Source organism: Coenobita brevimanus, chromosome 62 (assembly GCF_032717465.1).
Source record: "Coenobita brevimanus isolate Jiangsu-jjx chromosome 62, ASM3271746v2, whole genome shotgun sequence".
Lineage (NCBI taxonomy): Eukaryota > Metazoa > Arthropoda > Malacostraca > Decapoda > Coenobitidae > Coenobita > Coenobita brevimanus.
Window position 1 is genome coordinate 7,599,045 of NC_137015.1, and position 19,257 is coordinate 7,618,301.

Here is a 19,257-nt window from a genome sequence, read left to right on the forward strand (position 1 = left end):
CAGAACCTATGCATGCACAGCGAAAGAGTATAGCCTGGTGTTTTAAAGTTCAATTTTCATTAGCATTTCTTTTGCACTAAATCGTCTGAGGTTAAACTTGCACACTTAGAACACAAAAATCTCATCGACAGGGTAAATTGACATGACTAACCCACTGAATAATAGTTCCCCCCCCCCGTCTCTCTCTCTCTCTCTCTCTCTCAAATGGTCTACTTACCCTGAACAAAATACCTAAGGCCACCCACAGAATCGGTAGAGTTAACTGGTACTGTCTTCTAACCCACCTACTGCTGGGCTGGGTCTGAGATGCACTAAATAGCCTGGTGTGCACCTTAATAAAAACTAAGTGTGTTCGTAGCAGCGTCGGGGCTAATTTAGATTCCGTTTATCCCCCTTCCCCTTCTCTCTCTCTCTCTCTCTCTGCGGCTCAAGTGTTCGGCCATAACGGGTCCTCAAACCGACCCAACCCGTCCCTGACCATACCGTGGTGGTGCCGTTAACAGAAACAGGACCACACACACACACACACACACACACACACACACACACACACACACACACACACACACACACACAGGGGGAGGGGGGGTCTATGCACAATACATACGTCTGTATACATGTATGTATGTAGCCAACGCTTCCAGCTTCTGGTTCTCTGATTTAAAAAAAAAAAAAAAAATGGTATACATTGAATTATAAATGCACGTACTGTACAGTATGTACGTTAGAAATCATGCATGTATAAATATGTATGAATATATATAAAGTATTCATGCGTATGTACATGTGTGTGTGTGTATGTCAACATGTGTGTGTGTGTGGGGGGGGGAGTGATGGGGGGGGGGCGCTACAAAGACGGGTCCACCACACTAATCCGGTTACACTTCACCTCCACAGTGGCCACACCCGTTCCACTCCTGTAAGGGGGGCGGAACATACACACACACCCTACACTATCTAATTATTTTCTTATTTTTTACTTGAGCTGCAAAACTAGAATATACGATAAACGCGTGCACAGTTTCGTCTTGCTCTACTTGTTCTACTTCTTGCTGATCACTGGGAGGTCACCTGTATAAAAAACAAATCTTGGCCAATATAATACACGTAAAGAATACAGTACAAGGTGGATGTGCTGGTAAGTGAGGTATATCAAAGGGCGTTGGGTATAGGTTGAAGGGCTGCGCGGATAGGGTTAGCCTGGGAAGTAAAGCAGTTGTTTGCAGATGACGCAGCACAGCATTGGCCGCAGGCTCTGAAGGTACACTGCAGCTGCATCAGCTGGTATCTGAGCTTGGAAGGGCTTGTGAGAGGAAGAAATATGTGAATGTGAGGGAAAGCAACAAAAACAGAAATGAATGATAAGAATAATAAGTTAAAATGCGGAAGCGATGGAAACAGCAAGAAGAGATGGCAACAACACAATATTTTAGGATTTCGGGGATGGACAAACACCTAATGGAACTGAGGGATGTGAAGTAAGTCATGATGTCGGAGTAAGGGCAAAAGTATTAGGGGGGGGGGGGTTTGAGGAATGCATGAAAGGGAAGACCAGCTTCTAGCGAGGCGAAGATAGGTACTGTTCAGTATGTCTGAAGGCATAGTGGTTCCGTCCCGACTGTGTTGTACGGATGCTAATATATCTATATATCTATGTCTCATACTTTTTCGTTGCCCCTTCTGAATCTTAAGTGCCCGGGGAGGGGCAAACCGATGCTTGACATGAACTCTAAATGCAAGAGACCAGAAAATGGCGAAAGTGTTAGAAATGATGTGCCTAAGGTCTAAATGCGGGGGTGAATACTGTAGTCTGACAGTGATAATGATACATCGACAAGGGTTTGGAAGTGGACGTACTGTATTATGGTGAAAAGGGTTGATCACGATGTGTTTCTAGTGGTAAGGTCACACAGAGAAATGGTGATGAGACTGACGGAGAGGATATACGTATGAAAAAAAGCTGAAATGAGTGAACTGGGAGGCAAAGGAAGAGGTGGATGGATGATGTGAAAGAAATTCTGAAGCGAGGTGGGTGCGAAGTGTATATAAAACAAACTAAACTGGAATTAAAATATTTTTGTCGAATGTTCGACAGTGGTAAAAACTGCAAAGAAATGAAGGGATCGGGATAAACCACAGTGATGGGATTTTTCTAAGAGTATATGCACCAACTGAGATATTTAAAGCATGCGAATTATGTTCTCCCCAGCTTTTGGGCTCCACCCGCTACACAAAGTAACAGAAACCAAGCATAAATAATATTAATACAATAATTTAGTCAACATGTAGGGAGGAGCTAAGAAAACAGAGTGCTAGAAAGAGTGAGTGGATGTTGGGCTCATTTTACTGGATAAACGGATGGTTAATTTTTCCTGTATTACCTCTGCTTCTCGTTTCTCGTTACTGGATCCGACCTACTACATTTCTACTTGTGTGGTGGTGGTGGCGGCGGTGGTGGTGGTGGTGACGACGACGACGATATTTGGTAAATTAACTTGTACACCATACTGTTCAGAGCACCAGGATATAAAGTATCTACTCTGGACCTCTCACAAGGCAGCTCAGGACATAATCTCTTTACCCACTTTTATGTCTGAGGATAAGGATTGGATTCCTCGAAACGTTACATCAATAAATCAAGAATGTGGTGCAAGTACCTCGTCTCGTTCTCCTGGTCTTCAGTTTTATATATATATATATATATATATATATATATATATATATATATATATATATATATATATATATATAATTGTGTGTGTGTGTGTGTGTGTGGTACAACACAGTAGTTAATATCATCAAGTTTGTGAGGATAATGTAAAAGTTACATTAGTTATAGATATGGTGGCACCTCATACCGACACTGAAGTGTCGGTATGAGGTGCTGGGTATAGCATGAAAGTAGTCAAGGCCTGCCACCACCACCACTACTACCACCTACTACACAAGTGGGTCGCCACGCCAGCTCCCCACCCACCGCCATCACAAAATCCCGTCCATTATCAATCAGCTATTCCTTACACCTGCATTACAATGCCTCAGTAACTTGCAATGGAAAGCTATACACATTCAAGTGGTCACGTTATGCCTTTCAGTAGTCATTTTTCATATTTTACTTTTACTACAAACCAACGATATTTTCCTTCTCAAGAGCGACCTGTGGTAGTGCACATGTTAAAACCGAACTCCATTAGACTCTTCAGTACCATATCTTGCATATATTGTTCTTGCTATCGCCATACCGATTTATTTAGCTGACTGGTGACGCCTGATAGTGAGAGGGGATCATATTACAGGTCACTAACTTCTTTTAAACACTTTACAGTTATGAACTTTGCAAGCTGAACAAAATCGTCTGGTGTTAACAAAAGTTTCTACCAAAGTGTGTCTGTAACAGTGAAAGGTGAAACGGTTAGCAGACATTGCTTTTAACACCATGACCTCAATCATATTTCTTACCTGAACATCACTTGGTAAAAAAAAAAACTATTGTATCTCAGGCAACGAAAGGCTCAAAAACATTAACTCTTATACGTAGGGATAGGCAGTCTCGGATTCCTTTACAATTCCGGGATACTATAAGTGAACCTGAATTCCAGTCCATCTGATTAATGCCCATGACCTCGGCACAATCTATAGGGCTGATGATCTCAACAACATCTCATTGGATTGTCACATTCATTCCATTTCTGGCTCTCTAACTAATCAGATAGATTCCCATCCATTTAATTACTGACGATGATTTGGCAAGTTTTCATTCGGTTTTGATACTCTTCAAAGACTGTACAGTATTAAAGAGCCCATTCGATTATCGTTAATGGGTTTGTGAAACTCGCATTCAGTTTTAATGCTGTTTACAGACGATGGCGGAGAACTATTAACCATCCCGCACAATAACTGTTGATGAGTCTGGCAAGATCTCACTCAGTTTTCACACGGTTTTAGCTATGCAAGGATTCATCCGGTTTTGATGCTGTTTAGAGATCGTGTATAGAAACTATATGGTTTTTTAAAATAAATGCATCAAGATCTCATTCGGTTTTGACACGGTTTCAAGACAATGTAAAGGAACTACTGACTGACAATTAAGGCTGATGGACTTGGCAAGATCTCATTATATTCTGACACTGTTTAAAGGCCGTGTAAAGGAACCATTAACAACCTATCCGATGACTATTGATGGGATCTGAAAGATCTGTTTTGACACGGTATTGAGAAAAAATTTAACTTTTCTGAATTTGCTGATTGGTTTAGGGAGACCTCAATTGGTTTTGGCACTGTATAAGAGAACTATTAATAAACCTTTTCGAATACGGTTCATGAGCTTAGTAGGATCTCAATCGGTTTTAAGAGACCATGTAAAGAAATTAGTGACCATTACACTACACGGGTACAGTTGAGTATACAGCACGTGTTTTACTCACCAGCAACTTACACTTCATCCAACTACCAGCAATTTACCCCAACACTAAGAGAAGTCTACCATAAGCCGAATAAACTTGTCTAGTGGTAGCTACAGAATTCACCAACTTGACCTGCATTTGGCATCCTCTTCATCCTGAATCCAGACTTCTAAAATTAACACAACAATATTATGCTAGTTAAGAAGAAATGCCGTGGTAATGTCTTTTTCTGCCACTTCTACGTGTAATAAACTATTAAAGAACTACAGACCAAGTTAATGTAAGGTGAACGAACTATGGAACAAAATGAAAAATGATGGAGAATGTCTTAAATCCCTTTACTACGAGAAGCTCCCCCAGAAAATTGAATAAAATTATCCGGCAGTAGAATGGATTAAAAAAAAAAAAAAAAAAAAAAAAAAAAAAAAAAAAAAATCCTCGACCGTGTATCTGCGTCCTGCCGGCACAAAGTAGGCACAACCTTCAGTCGGAAAAAACAGCCAAAATAAGAAAAGTGAAGGCCTAGAATTTAACTGTCTCACCACATAAGGAACAAATTATTCCAGTGGCCAGGTCTGCCCACTTCAGGTCAATCCAGTCTCTTCACAGTCATTCAGGTCCAACTAGATCCATTTAGGCCCTTCACATCAAACCCAGATCAGTGATGACAGGCACTGTAAGAGGGGCTGCGCTGGCGATGGGAAAGAGAGTTCACTTAGATACTGGGTGTCAGAAGGAGTGGGAATATCCGTGTGGCAGAAATAGGGCGTGTTATGGAGAGAGAAGTGAGAGTAGGTGATGCAGCGGGGAAAGAATGGCGTAGTGCAACCAGAGGGGATGGGTGGTACGGGCTGGGCATTTAGGGTGTTGTGAGTGTATATGCTGTTGCGGCCGGCTCGTATATGCTTGATATTAGCGGATCTCTCTTACTATACATGTTTAAGCTGTGTTTTACTGGTTCTGAAAGGCAACTGGTCCGATAGGTCGACGAACACCACTTTCTGTCTGTGGAAGAATGACCCGTTCCTATTCAATGCTTCAGGGAGGGGTATAGGGTGTGGAAGGCTCTTGGTGTGTAGGGTAAGAAAGGCGTGGTGAAAGCTTGACCCCTTCACTACGATTGCGTTTTTTTTTTTCTTGCTGCCGTTTCCATTCACTTTTATTCAGCTTTGAAGAGACTCTGAACTAGAAAGATTAAGTATAGCTTTCAAGAATTCCTTTAGCAGTGGCTCACGCGGTAGAGAGGTGGTCTGCAGTCCTATCGGACCCTAATTCAAATACCCGCTGGGGCATGAAACAGTTTAAGGATTTGAATATCATAAAATCAGACTTTACTGACCAACCAGAAGACCCGCCGACGTGTCGTAAAAATACCCCCGCTAATATCAATACACCAGTCCTGTATGAGACAGCCCTAGCATGTATTCAATATGGACGGTGGGTGTTAGCGCCGAAGTGGTGACATGTAGAGGTGTATGGCACGTAGGAGGACTACTGGGCCTAAAAACGAGGCTGTGAAGCCTATGCCCGGAGTCAGACACATTAAAAAAAAAAAAAAAAAAAGTCTTTTCTAACCTGAACAGAATCGTCTGAAAGCAGAAAAATATAAAAAAAAACACGTCATCGGAGGGAGGAAGTTAAATCAAAGCTAACTCCCAGAGGAGGAAGAAGAAAATAAGCAAACGACGCCTGCAGAGACTAGGTGTGGTGTTCTGTGGCAAAGGAGGAATAAAAAAAAAAATATATCAAACTAAGGTACTACTCGAAATTCTAATCCACCCCTCGCCACAACCTTCACCTCCACATGCCATGCTCGGACGGGGCGACATAAATACTGCCTGATGTTGACGTTAATGACACTGTTACCTTAGATACAGTCAAGCATCGTAAATTATGCGTCTTCGTTGCCTTGTAACTCAACACCCTAGCCTTTAAATTTCTTTTCGTCGTGTTTGTCTCCAACCTTGAGAGTTGAAGGCCCTGAAATGCTTTTATTATCTTGTTAACTGTTGAACCAGACATTATGTGAATACTGTTCAGTGTACCATCGCAGTTATGACATGTGAGTGATAATAAAAAAAACTCTTTCAATATTTTTGTACGTAAAATATACTTTATAATTATGTACTGGAAAGCCAAGTTTATTTAAAATTATGTCTAGACATATTTTGCACCCCCTCACAGTTAAACCCTTAATAAAAGTCCTCCCCTAACCTTAACAGAATAAAAAAATGCCATTAAATAAAATTAAATTCATCTCGAGATGCATCCTATATTGAATAACATCGTTTGGGTGCAGCAGTGTTAAAGAAAGAAAGAAGGCAAGAAAGAATGAAAGAAATACAACGAAATGAAGAGTTAACGTTACAAATATATCGAATAAAGGCTTTAAAATCTTCAGTACAATCAGCTCATTTTGTCATTATTTCTTTCTAAGGACAGTCAATTTTGTTAAGGTAAACAGACTCCTCGTTGTGAGGGGGTTAACGGAGTGATTCCAACCTCGCCATAATGATAGGAGATATTATCTCCTAAATGCTAATAAAGTGAGTTTGTAGAAAGACAAAATAAAGCGACATCGTACGGAATAAACCCCTTCAATACACTGACTTTTCATATATTTACATTTTTTTTACATATGATTTTCTGCTGAGGAGAAACTTCTTGCGCTGGACGGGTTAGGTTTAGTTAACTTTCATTAACTTCTGTAATTCGAAAGCTCTTTCCTTGGTTAAATTACGTCCTCTGTGGATTGCATGAATTAATCTGGAAAAAAAAAAGCGTCCTCGGGTTGAAGGGGCCGTTGCGAATAGGCCTACCCTACATTTCCTGGCTATCACTAAACGACAAATCCTGTAATTATAAGTACAGGACACTGCTGAAAGTGATATCAACATGCAAAAGTGCAACAAATTATTGGAAGGTATCGATAAGTAAATTACAAAGATTTTTTCTTGAATACGCCTTCCATAAAAAAAAAAAAAGTAACTGTACTCATACGAATACTGCTAAAACATCCCTATTATTCAAGTACGGGGATGAGATTATCAAGGCCCCACTTGAGATCAATTCCCTGTTGTCACTTGGATATGTTTTCGAGGGAAGGACAAGGAGAGGAGAGTGTACAATTTTACCATGTCTCCTGTTCTTCCTGCTAAAACGAATCACTGCCTATTTAAAGATAAAAAACAAATAACGAAACCAGAGTATGCACGGAAAAATACCGCAGTTACATTGCTTTCTAATTAGTCTTAGTAATATTGCTAAAACGCTCTCATTTCTGTACGGTGTGATCAATTCTTCCGTTAACGTAGGCAATCTCGAAAAGCAAAAACTTGGTAAATCAACAAACACTAATTAAATGTGTCTGAGTCTCCCTTCAGTATTTTGGACCAACAGAATTTTAATGGATGTCACAAACCCAACAATACCATACTACCCTAATCAAGAGTAAACAGAATGGTTCCAATTTCGCTTAATTATTCCGGAACCACAGGTAGTAAGAGAAGTAATATAAGAGATTTGTTTACCTGATACTCATTAATCAAATGGATTACAATTTCCTTTCAATACATCAGAAGGAGTCAAGGCTGTCACATCAAATGGGTTGCAATATCACTTCATTAATTAGAAATCCCCCTTCACCACCAAAAAGAACCCCCCATCACCACCAAAAAGAACCCCCCGCCTCACCATAAAAAAAAAAAAAAAAAAAAAAAAAGAGAGAGAGAGAGAGAGAGAGAGAGAGAGAGAGAGAGAGAGAATGACTGGTGTCAAAATCCTGGACGGATCTTGCCGCACAACAATTTGTTTTCATCGGATGGAACCAACCTACTATCACAGCTAAATACCAAGTCGTGGTTGCATGAAACTAAATGACTTCAGTTATGAAGTGGGAATGACCCTCATTTGTTGCTAGCCAGATCCACCCTCCAACCTGACTATATCTGGTAATGAACTACGCTGAAAGGGATAAACTTTCTTAAGTTTGACGAAAACAAAGAGGCTATAAACTACAGTAATCAAATGGGCTGGAATATCGCCACTGTATTTCGGTATCCCCAGAATATGAATGGACTTCAAAACTTTATCAGATCTTGCTGTAAAAAAGAAAAGAAAAAAAATCGGTTGGACTCTAACCTCACTATTCCCAGAAGCGAGGGTGTCGAAATCTGGTGAGATCCTCGGAGCAAAGAACAATAAAACCGGCTGGAATCCCCTTTCATTAATTTGATGCCCTAGGGATTATTCCCTTACTGGGCCTATACAAGGAAAGAAAGTCAGGGAGGCTTGGTTTCGTAACACAAGGCTCCAAAAAACCTTGCTCTGGTTTCCCACTCCTATGTAGCCATAAAATGGCACTAAATCACCAATATTACCGAATTAAAAGGTAAATAAACAAAACAAAACAGTAACCTTGGAGGTATGAAAAAAGTGCACCCAGTTTCCTACTTGTCTGCGGTCATACGAATATTACTGAATTACCAGTATTACCCAACTAATAGGTAAATGAACAAACAAAATGTAACCAAGAAGGCATGAAAAAAGTAGACGCAGTTTCCTACTTCTCTGCGGCAATACGAATACTACTGAAATACCAGTATTACTCAACTAATCGGTAAATGAACAAACAAAGAGTAACCATGAAGGCTCTGTCTTCGTAACAATGCATGAAAGCACAATAACTGCGACTGATTTCCTGCTCCTCTGTAGCCACAAGAACACTACCTAATATACCGCTATTGCCCAACTACAAGGTAAAGCACACAACAAAGAGTTGCCACTAAGGTTCCAGTTTCGTAACACAAAGCATTAAAAAAAACATACATGCTTTCCTGTTCCGCTTCCTACCCCCGTAATAACAACCTTCCAAAGAGCAAGGGTTACTCCAAAAAAGTTTCTCAACGCTTGGTACCCTAAAGTAGTTCAATACGTGTTTTGCGAATGAGAAATATAGCTTACAGTCGGTGTGTCACCATGTCTGTGCAGTGCAGAAGTGAACAGGTGTGGCAATATGACGCGAGACTATGAAGTGTAACTGTGAGGTGCGTGCACGTCTGCGCGAGATGTGGCAGTGTATGCGACGTGGCAATGTGAGGTGTTGTTGTGTAAGGTATAATAATGGTGAGTTGTTGTGGTACAAGATGTGGCAGTATGATATGTGACCGCGTAGTGTGTCAGTGTGAACTCAGGAAAGTATGAGATGACGGCATGAGAGGTGGTACACGTGTGAAGAGACATAATGTGTGTAATTCAGCGGGTCGGTCATGATCACGTGATGTTTGTGATCATCAGCATTTTACCCTCCCGGAAGTGAGCTGAGAGCTCATATAGTTCGATCCAAGGGCAAAGCCTTGATCTTCACACATGCACACACCCATCCTCTTGCTCCAGGAGGACAGTGACCACCCGCTTCGTCAGTGACGCTTCTCCATTCCGACTTCCGAGCGAGGCGCGAACCCCCGTCTTAGTAGGTGCTAGGCGAAAGCGTTACCACTAAGCCGGCGAGCGGTGTACCACTGAGCCAGCGAGCGGTGTGTGTGTGTGTGTGTGTGTGTGTGTGTGTATTGTCAGTGAGAGCCGTGCAAAGACACAAACTTGGCAAATACGAGTACATTGCGCTAAAATGGAACCATCCGAAATACGCACAAGAAGAAAACGGGTTTTCATTGTATTTCGCCTGTTGTAAATTTTCTTCGGACAAGACTGGAAGAGCGTTGTTCCTGTCTGTACAGCAGTAATGCACCATATCTTGATGAATCTGAAGGCAATGCAACACCTCTTCTTAAAAAATATATATATATATATATTGAGCACGTTATTATTCTCTTGTACAGCATTTTATTTATATATCTTTCTCCTACTGAGACGACAGAATGATGCCTGGGTTAAGGTGCTCCGTTCATAAAGGCTTATATCAAAGGAGACGTTGGAGATTACTGTTCACACAATGCTACTCAGAGGCGACCCAGAAAAGTCACCCCTGCCTTAAATTTCTGGAATGACAAACCTGGTCCCTGGTCCTTAGGCTCTTAATGAAAAAAAAAAAAAAAAAAAAAAAAAAAAAAAGAGGTTACTGGTGATGACGGAAAAAAAAAAAAAAAGTCAATGAGAATATAAAACAAAACGCCGAAAAAAAAAAATGTTAAAGAGTTCCTCAGACGACACAAATATGGCCTCGTGTTATCCGCAGCATACAGACGTCTTTCACTGCCTATTCTTCCTCACAACAAAGGAAAATACTGAGACGTTATAAGCAAAATACGAGTACATCGTTGAGGAGGAGGTACTAGAAAGCTTCCTCTGCCTGCTCAATACAGTCTAAAGCTATCTCCAGCACAGTGACTTCCCTCTCGCCCTGTTCCCCCAGCCGGTCCAGTTGTGCCTGTTGCTCTACTGTACATACCTTGAAATACCGGTACATAATTGTGAACGGACTGTAAACAAAAAAGTTCACTATCCCTCATACATACTTGCGTCCAATCAAGTATGTCCTCTTTCATTCCTCCTCCTCCTCTTCTCCCTCCCCCCTCCTCTCTCTTGCACGCTATACCTTTACAAACTCTGCCTTTGGTTTCTTTTATCAGTATAAAAAAAAGTTCCCGTGTGTGTGTGTGTGTGTGTGTGTGTGTGTGTGTGTGTGTGTGTGTGTGTGTGTGTGTGTGTGTGTGTGTGTGTGTGTGTGTGCGTGCGCGCGTGCGCGCGCATACAGTATATGCATGTGGAGCAGCTGTATGTAAGTTCATGAGGTATGTATTTAAGTGTGCGTGTATGTGTGGAGGTAAGCGTATGTGTGTACAGTATGTATGTGGTGTGAGGTTTATGTCTGCATGTAACAAAAACAACCGAACTGTACCTGGCGCCATTTCATTACATCCCCACACGAACAAAGCCCGACAACTGAATGACTATATTGTACTGAAACTAACTCCCCATTATCTAACTATTTCGCAATGTGTAATTACAGTGCACAATAAAATAATGCCAAGAAACCTATCAATAACCTTCACTACGAGAGGTCTTTCTTTTGAATATTAGACTGTGTTAGCCTACACTGAAGGAAATTGACCCTACTATCAATACTCCCAATTTTCCCACCCACTACTTCCCATTATGTAGTAATGGTTCAGTGCAATGTAAATTTAATGTGGCCAAGAATACTACTGTCGCTAATCTTCACCGACAGAGGTCCATCTTTAGGTTTTAAAAAATCGTGAGGCAGAAGTAAGAACAAAATATTACAATATCGTACGGTACTGATGGTGTTAACTGAAATTGTTTCCCACCCCTTAGTTTAATAAAAATCGTCAAGCATGAAATAAAATATATTACATATATATATATATATATATATATATATATATATATATATATATATATATATATATATATATATAGTACAGAAAGCGCTAAATAACGTGTGAAAACTTCGAAGGATTTCATAAGAAGTAAATGGGTGTATGCGCCGTTTAACGGACCTGAATGATGAAGGCTGCATAATATGATCAAATTTTGAAAGGCCTGAGTGATGCGTGAATGGCCTGGCATATGGTCCATTTCACGAGACACTCTGGTGGCAGTTTCATCCTAATTTTGTACTTTCTCATTTCAATTTCTGGAACCCACCCATTCCATTACTAACAGTGGGAAATATGATTTGTGTGACGACGACGATGACGATGATCGTAACTTGCTTTCATCATAGGCATCACAATGCTACATTCCTCTGTGTTCGTTGTTTCTGTAACCCACCTACACCATTCTAACAATGGCAAAGAGGATTATGATGATGATGACAACGGTGGTATATAACAACGACAATTTCCCACAATGTACGATGATGTATCTGCGATCAAATGCACAACCACCACAAAACCGCACCCTTCCCTTGCACGGACAGTGATAGCCAAAACTAACCTTCCTCCAACCTGGTGAAGGCTGAATGGGGATGGGGTCTCTGTGGTTAGACATGCATATCAAAGGCCGTGTTGTAACAGCTACGTTTAAGTGTGTCAGTCTGTCTCTGTAGTAAGTACGACTTGACAGAGTGAGCGCGCGCGTGTACACACACGCACACACACACACACACACACACACACACACACACACACACACTATGCTACCAGCACTAAGTTTAAATAACCACCATGGATAAGTATTTTATCCTAAATTCAGAGAACATGCAGACTGCGAGACAAATGCACAGACCAGTAATTTCAAACGAACCGAGAAAACACCTATCATTACGTACTACAAGAAATTTCTGCAGGATATGGCAAATAAAACGGCGACTCTATACCTCGTTACAAAACCGAATACGATGCCTCGTTTTTGCTGCCCTATGGTTAGGAGTTGAAAGGATAGGTGTGCGTGTGTGGACTAACCTTTACGACTTTACCTGGCGGCGACGGGGGGCTGACCAGGATATCTTGTTGCAAACGCATATTATCTTGGTAAATGGAAAAAAAAAACGGGGGGGTGTTTGGACTAACGGCATATTGGTAACATCTATTGCTCTTTCACCTCAACCTGGCCTTGGTCTTTTCCTTCTTCTGCATATTTCAGGTAGGTCAGTGGTAATAAATAAATAAAATCCGAACTACGGTTCTATATCCTCTCCATATCACTTATATCTTTTACCTCATGAACCAAGATGAAGAGATGGCACATTTAGGTCATGTTAACGTAGAAAGAGTATAATTACATATTGGGTCGTACTGTCGGAGCCTTAGGCAATTTGTAACACCTCTTCCTAAGCGATTTTTTTCTTTTGCATTTTACATCCTAGCCCATCAATCCCAAGACGTATTTTCCATTTCTTCTTGCTATTTTCATATGATTATATTTACCTTACAATACTCTTTTCGAACTGGAGGGGTTAGATACAGCCTTCATTAACCCTTTCACCACAAGGTCTCTCCAACCTGAATAAAATCGTCTGGCAGCACAATGAATAAAGTACACAAATACAATACCAAACTGATGTGGTTAATATCCTCTTGAATGCTGATAATGCAAACTATATCGATATTAAAAAGACAAATACAACACTTGAGGAACATTATGGGTCAATATGCAAAATAAATCGCCAAGAAAGAGGTGTTACGATCTTCTAAGCTGTCGCAAATACGAATTGAATTATTACTCCCACTGAAGCGTTGGGATTCGATGCTACACTACCGTAATCAGTAACTTTTAAGAATACGAAGACCGAACTCGACTGCAGGTGGCACAAGGGTATTCGTGGCAGTTCTCCCGTCGCCTACTAGATTTTACCATTTTTTCATTTTAATATCAACAGAGTCTGTAAAAGTGAAAGACATGAACAATCAAACACTAAAAATAAATAGCCGAGGAGAAGCTGTTACGGAAACTCCTAAGCTCCTTCGAATACGACGCTAGCAGCATTGAGTAAGGGGAGGCAAAAAAAAAAAATCGTCATATCCGGAAGACTCGACCCCACAACACAATACAAGGCCGACATTCCAAGTGGTGTATTGTACCATTTGACCACCGCCTGGAATTCAACCTGTAATACCGGACACACACACAGGTATAACGGCCGCATCAGACTTCTTACAAAACAGAATAGGATGCCTTGTTTTTGTGGCTGTAAGGTGAGGAAGTGTACTCTGTGTGTGTGTGTGTGTGTGTGTGTGTGTGTGTGTGTGTGTGTGTGTGTGTGTGTGTGTGTGTGTGTGTGTGTGTGTGTGTGTGCGCGCGCGCGCGCGCGCGGTACTGATTACAAATTAGTCTACCTGGCCAGGGCGTGGCGCGATCAGGTTAACCCGCTCATCCCACAGTCTGGGCTTTCATCAATAGAAACTTCTCGTGGCGTCTGGCAATAGATAGATAGATAGATAGGGTTTAACTCCTTCCATCCTATTATATATATTTTTTATTCCGTTATTTCTGTTTTCAGATTTTTATCTATTTTCAGAGAGATTTTTAGAACTCAATTAGCTAATCTTCACTAATCTTATCAATACTTAAAGCCCTCTCCTAGATCGAATAAAATCGTCTGGAGATAACAAGAATAAATACATGCCATCGTTCTGGAGTGGTTAACCAGGATGTTGATACCAAAACTACTTCACCTTCAGCGTATATCGTTACTGCCTCACTCTCGGTTACAGAAAAGAACAATAATAAAATAAAATAAAGAAATAAAATACTTGCAGGAGCTTGAATGCTTTTACTAATACACAAAAATTACCTTTTAATGCAATATCTTTTTAACCTAAGCTATATAAAATAATTCAGCGGTTATAAGAATATAAGAGAAAAAGGGCATCGTTCTGCAGAGTTGCCTTGCTTTTTGCTGGTGTCGAGTGACGAGTGAGAGGCAAGCTGTGGTGTTTGTGGGCTAATTTTATTTTTACGAGTTACCTGGGGTAGATGGAGTAAGAGCAAGTTGTCTTGTTGCTGTCACAAATCTTGGCTGTCAAAAGAAATCTTTCCTTGAGTTCACTGAAAGGCCTTTATTATCACTGCTGCATTTCCTCATACACGCCAATCAACTTCAGGTGTAAATCTTGCACCACCGACATCATGGTATTTACTGTGTTTCGCACCAGTTAGCTTTAATGTAGAGAGACTTTGCAGCGACGGTAGCTTAGTGGTCGAGTGACTCCCGTGGCGGACCTGCTTACGTTCACACCGTAGGTTCATGTACCGATGACGGAAAGGGTACAATTAGGGTACATGCGCGCGCGCACACACACACACGCACACACACACAAATGTAGCCATTACCACATTTCGACTTTCACATGCATCACCCATTAGAAACAAACTTTGCCAGCATGGGGATGAGTTGATTCTGGTTATCACTCTTCCTCCGAGGAGAGGGTTTGGTTTTGCTGTGGTGGAATGAGGCGGGGCAGATTAAAGCTCTGTCACCTGGTATGACCGAAAGACTCAGATCCCGGGCCAGTAAGAAATGGTGATGAAGTGGGAACGAGGAAGGAAGATGGGAGGAAAAGAAGTAAATGTAAAAACTGCAAGAAGAAAGAGGAGAAGAAGGGAAGAGAGGCTGGCGGGAAGGGAGGCAGGGGCGAAGGAAGGCAGGCGGGAAGGGGGGCAAGGGGGAAGGGAGGGCAGAAGCTGTGAGAGTGAATGGATGATTAGACAGAGGGGGAAAGATGATGAGGGTAAAAAAGGAGCTAGGGAAACATGGAAGGAGGAAAGGAGGGGGGTAAGGCAGGGTGGTGGTGAGGTAGCAAGGAACAAGGCGGAAGTAAGAAGTGGAGACATCGGATGATCAACAGGAAAGACGTCCACTAAAATGACGATGGAATGCTGGGCTGGGAACAATAAAGTGACGATGGAATGCTGGGCTAGGAATTACAAGAAGGTATGGGAACCGGACGACATCAACGGTGAAATGACTTGGATAGTACAAAGAGAATGAGAATAAAAATGGGTGATATGACGAAGAAAAGAAAGTAACCAAAAGGTAAGTGGTGGATGATATGACGAAGACAAAGTTACTAAAGGCGTGTTGAGGAAGGTACATGTGACGAGAAGGGTAAGGGAAGGTACGTAAGATCCGTAAGATTATGAATCTAGGAGAAGTAGACGGAACAGATGGTTATAAATTTATGTATGCCATATGAAAACCCGATATGAAACAAATGAAAGGCATGAAGGAAACAAGAGAGTTAGTAAAGGGGTGAAAGCAAGTGAGGAGGAGGAGGAGGAGAAGAGTGGAAGGGAAGAGGGGAGTAGAGTGGAAGAGCTAAGCGAAGGGGAGGGCAAAGGGGTAAGGGGGCACTGATAGGGGCAAGAAACTTGACGTGAGGCCAGTAATTGGAGCACCAGAGTCAAAAACATGATCACCTCTACAACTCTGCATTCCATCCCATGATATACAACACACATATTCGGTATTGGGGGTAAGAAAAATAAAGGTGGGGTGAAAAGGTTATTGCTATATTTACCCCCTGTGCGTGAGCTGCATAATAAGATGTTGTGTGGGGAGGATGTGTTGTGGAAACGTTACATTAATTCATGCGATGTGAGAATTAAACAAAATAAGTGCTGTGAAAAAGATTATTGTTATTAGACTCTTTACTACCCCATCCCCAGTGTACGGCTGCCTGATTAGCTGTGGTGTGTTGGTATGTGTTGTGAAAACGATGAGTCAGTTGCCTTTTGTAATGTGAAGTGGAATGTCAATGAAGTAGGGTGTCAAAACAGAAAGGCACAAAAAGTGGGGTGAAACGGGTATTGGTCCACTTACTAGAAGCATGTGGATGATACATGAAAGGGCTGACTCAGTGCTCAGTGGTCAGACCTGATACGAATGAAATAAGAAAGTAGTAGGTGTGTGTCCATAGTGGTACATGGGGTGACAATGGAGATGATGCTGACGGGGACATCGTATGGCGGTTAGGGTTAAGTAATCCCTTCATCTCAAGTGTCCTAAGCACAATAAAATAGTTTGGCATGAGCAAAAATAAAATGCTAAGTACGGCCTCGCCGCCTCGTGATGAAGGAGTTAAGGAGACGTGAGATGCAGAAGGGGATGATACGTAGGGGAAGGTGAATAATGCAGGCAAGTAGGATGTGACAGAAATGACGACCTGTGTCCGTAACTGGAGCGAACAGGGCAATGACCAGCGAGGTTTCAGAAAGATGAGTGGGGGTTGGCATGCAGCGAGGGCAGGGCATGACAGGGCACAGAGGGCATGGCAGGGCAGAGTAGGTGAGGACAAGACAAGGAGCTCATGAGGAGCAAGGCAATGAACGGCAAGGCAGGGCAGGTCAGAGTAGGACAAGGTACTATGGGTCAAAGCAGGCCAGAGTACGACACTGTGAATCAGTATAGTGAGAGGCAAACCAATACCGCTAAAGCAACGTAGGATAAGCAACCATGAGGTAAGGATGCGTGTGGAAAGACAGTGTGGGACGGGGCGAGTCTGCGTGCACTGGGGCGGGGCAATCGCGCAACGGGGGCATGGGGGAAAAAAAAATGTGGGGAAAAATAAACCAGAACCACGAATGTGGGACTTATCAGTGAGAAATACGTATGGTAGTGTGCGAAACAGACTTGTTTTTGTTGTTGTTACTGATTAAGTGGACTTACCCCTGCGAAACGACGGGGAAGCACAAAGGACACAGTATTGAGGAGTGATGGTCAAGGCAGGTCAATAGGAGCCAAAACAGAGAAGGATGGGATAGTACAGGGCGTCATAAAAGTTAAAAGGCAGTACAAGACACAATCATACCTTACACTGCCACATCAAACATTATCAAATTTAATACTGTATTGCCATACCTCTAACTGCCACACCTTACGTACATCTCACACTGTCACACCACACCACATACTGCCACACATATCACACAGCCACAGTCCTATCCTGCATCGTTACAAATACCGTCGAGTGATATATATATATATATATATATATATATATATATATATCCACTGGTTTGCTGTATTTCTTTAACACATCACAGTTATTGGTCCTCGTCTGGGGTGTCAAAATACACAAATAACAAACAAACAACCTCCGAAGGGCCTTTAGTACTTGGAAAGGTATCTATTAAGAAAGTAGGAAGTGAAATGGGAAACCATAAAGTTTTTTGTTCTCTGCTTAAGCTTTGTGTTGGGAAAATCATAACACTGCCAGTCTGAAGTGGGAATATATGAATGGAGGAGCAAAGAAAAAGGAAAGAGGACAGCACAGTGTACTGGGATGGCAGAGCGGACAACAAAGGATGAGGAACCAAGGCAAGACAAGACACAGAAGAGTTGAGCAGCATAGCTTAGCAAAGCTTAGAACGGCACAGCAGAGAGGAAATAAGAGCATGCAGAAGGGTATGGAAGGGCAGGACGGGGCAGAGCAAGGGAAGGCAAACTGGTAAATGAGTTGCATGATAAAAAAGGGAGAGTAAGGGTAGGTCGGCCATGATGTGGGGCTGGGTCTAGTCAGAGAAGAGTAGGGAAAGACAAGGTATTATGTAACCTGGTTGTCAGGCAGAGAAGTGTGACTCAACTCCATGATAAATTGTCTTCGCTTAGCTGAATTTCATCGTTCGGTGCTATATACTACTACTACTACTACTACGACTGAAACATCAAAAAGGTTATGAGATTTTTTCCAGTTCTTTTAGGACAATCAGGTTCTCCTTCCGTGTAATCGTTCTGTGGTGTGTGTGTGTGTGTGTGTGTGTGTGTGTGTGTGTGTGTGTGTGTGTGTGTGTGTGTGTGTGTGTGTGTGTGTGTGTGTGTGTGTGTGTGTGTGTGTGTGTGTGTGTGTGTGTGTGTCTGTGTGTGTGTGTGTCTGTGTGTGTGTGTGTGTGTGTGTGTGTGTGTGTGTGTGTGTGTGTGTGTGTGTGTGTGTGTTTGGAGTTTTAGGCCAGTGGTATATGTGATGACTAAGTCAAAGTGATGCAGAAGTGTGGTGTTAATTAACTCTTTTGTTGCCGCGGACAAACTACTTAATTCAAATATTATAATCTGCCAGCATCTTAACATTCTGCTTAATGCAACTGACACACTATTTAATTTAAATATTACAATCTGCCAGCACCTTAACACTCTGCTTAACTGATGAATCTCAGCAGTCAACTGGGTTAAGAAAATCCAGCAGGATAAACCTTTTCTCGCTGTGATACAGGCACTTGGGTATAATACTAAGGCTTATACTAAAGCTAACAGCAGACCATTCTGTTCAGCCGAAATCTTAGCAGGTGTTAGACGCAGTGTGTCCAGGCATCTCGAAATGATCAGATCTTGAATATGGCTCTCTATTGTATTTTGTTTTTCTCTTGGAGGGAACTGTTACTGCGGGCTCATGGCCTTTGGTTCCTTCTTCCTCGCATTAAAAAAAAAAAAAAAAAA